We start from the raw sequence: 2,418 nt of genomic DNA, 5'->3' as shown, positions 1-2,418 counted from the left end.
TCCTTGGAGTCAGCTGTCACATTTGGGTGCTGTTGGCCAGTTCCACATCTGACAAGTAGTGGGGAAGAGGAGGACAGGAGGTTAATAGGAGAACTCTTACCCAAAATGCGGCTGAGTATAAGTTTGAATTTCTACAATTAGTTTTTGGCATACTGATGATGATAATAATAATAATAATAATAATAATAATAATTTCTATCCAACTGATTATTATAGAAATACCAAGGCCTGCTTAGAGACCAGATGAGGTTTTGGAAACATGCAAACCCTAAGTTAAAAATAATTTTGTTTTGCATTATAAAAGGGCTACAACCATAGGCCCACCCACCACATTGAAAACCAGAAGAGAAGAAGAACACAATCTCTCTCATTCTGGAGGCAGTGTAGTGTGGCAGTTAAGAGAAAAGATCCTGCGGCCAGACTGGTTGGTTCAAATCCCAATTTGTAAACTTTCCTGTGCCCCGGTTTCTTCATATGTTAAAATAGTAATAAAGGAACTGCCTACCCCATCAGGTACCAATGTCAATTAAATGAGTAAATTCTTATAAAATGCTTTAGAACAGTGCCTGGCATCTGGTAAAATGCCATGGTTTAGTTTTTATTCTGACTACCACTGCCTTAATACACTGATGTTAACATGCTGATATATTTATTCAAAGTCTTATTTTCTTATGCCTATTTTTCACACAGTTGTAACCCAATAAACTTTTAAATTATAGGAAAATTTAGAGAGCATTTAACTTTTAGCATGCAGGAATAGCTTGTCCTACATTCTTGTGGCCATCCTAAATAGATAAGGCCATGTTAATGTCTTAAGAAACATCAGTGTTTGTGGAACAAACACAGGACATTGGAGGATTTGAATTCTGGTTCTGCCATGTGCTAGTTTGAGTGATCTGGAACAAGCTAGTTTACCACCTCTCTTTAAGTTTTGGTTTCCCCAGTCAGTAAAATAGAAAGTGATGATACCTAACTTGCAGGTATAAGGAGGATAAGAAATATTGTATTTGAATGCCTAGTACAGTGTCGGGGTTGAATAAAGTACTTCTTCAACTTTTTCCCTAGTAATTATTGTACTCATGACCAAACCTGCCTCCTCTCAAAGGCAGTGACCACAACAGCACATCCAACTGTTATTCAGGAAGACATCTTTGTCCTTTTTCAGAGTGTGAGGAGCACAACAGCCTCAAGGAGATGGTCCTGATGGAGGGGCTGTGCTCTGAGCAGGGGCGCCGGGGCTCAACGCTGGCTGGTTCCTCCAAGAGGAAGCCCTTGGAGAACCAGCTAGGGAAGCAGGAAGAGTTCTGGGTATATGGAAAATCAGAAAACATCTCACTCCTAGGAAAGGACATCAAAGGATCTGAAGGCCCAGCTGCAGAATGCCAACAAGGTCATTCAAAACCTCAAGAGCCGGCTCCGCTCCCCCCTCTCGGTTACAAGTGATTATTCGTCTAGTCTGGAGAGACCCCGGAAGCTGAGAGCTGTTGGCACCCTGGAGGGGTCTTCACCTCACAGTGTCCCTGATGAGGATGAGGGGTGGCTGTCTGATGGCACTGCGATTTTCTACTTTCCAGGGCTCCAGCCAAAAAGGACCTGGAGAGTCTCATCCAGAGAGTATCCCAGCTGGAGGCCCAGCTCCCAATAAATGGACTAGAAGGGAAGCTGGCTGAGGAGCTGAGATCAGCCTCATGGCCTGGGTAAGGAGGACACTGTTTGGGCACTTTCTGGATTGAAAATGTGTAAGTTCGTGCTTGGTGTAGGGTAGCTGAGGAAGTTGGAAAAAAGAACATGTCTGGGTATTCACAAGGACACTGATTTAAATGGTAGATATAGGTCTGCAGAGAAGACAGGTAGGCAACCAGGAGGGCATAGGATGATGTCCCAGTATCTGGCAGATAACAGGTCTCAGGGGTTTCGTCTTAGGGATATATTAGTAAAGTAATAGTATATAAGGTATAGTTTAGTAGTAATACCGGAATCAGACTGCCTAGCTCTGATGCTTACTACCCATGCAACCTTCTTAACCTTTCTGTGCCTTTGTCCTTACCTATTAAATGAGGATGATAAGAGAACCCATCTCAAAGGGTGGATATTAGGTTTAAATGAATTTAAACACTTCTGGCCACAGCCTCTTGTATCAGAGTCGCCAAGGAAAACGCAACGCAGTCAAGCACTTGACGGAAAAACAACACATTATTCACACAGAGAGGAGACAGAGCAGGTATGGGCTCCGCTTCAGTTGTGGGCGTTGGTCCTCCGTGGCCAGCAGGTTCCTCCGTTTGGCCTGCACACACAGCCTCTTGAGAAGCAGAAAGGGCCTGGCCCCCTGCCCTCAGAGGGGGGCAGATACAGCAGCTGGCCAGGTGCCAGTTGATGCACATGTTTAAGTGGAACAAAGGGGTACACACTAAGTCAGAT

Source organism: Mandrillus leucophaeus, unplaced genomic scaffold (genome assembly GCF_000951045.1).
Source record: "Mandrillus leucophaeus isolate KB7577 unplaced genomic scaffold, Mleu.le_1.0 Scaffold457, whole genome shotgun sequence".
Classification (NCBI taxonomy): Eukaryota; Metazoa; Chordata; class Mammalia; order Primates; family Cercopithecidae; genus Mandrillus; species Mandrillus leucophaeus.
The sequence above is the reverse complement of the archived record's forward strand: the minus strand, read 5'-3'. Positions refer to the sequence as shown.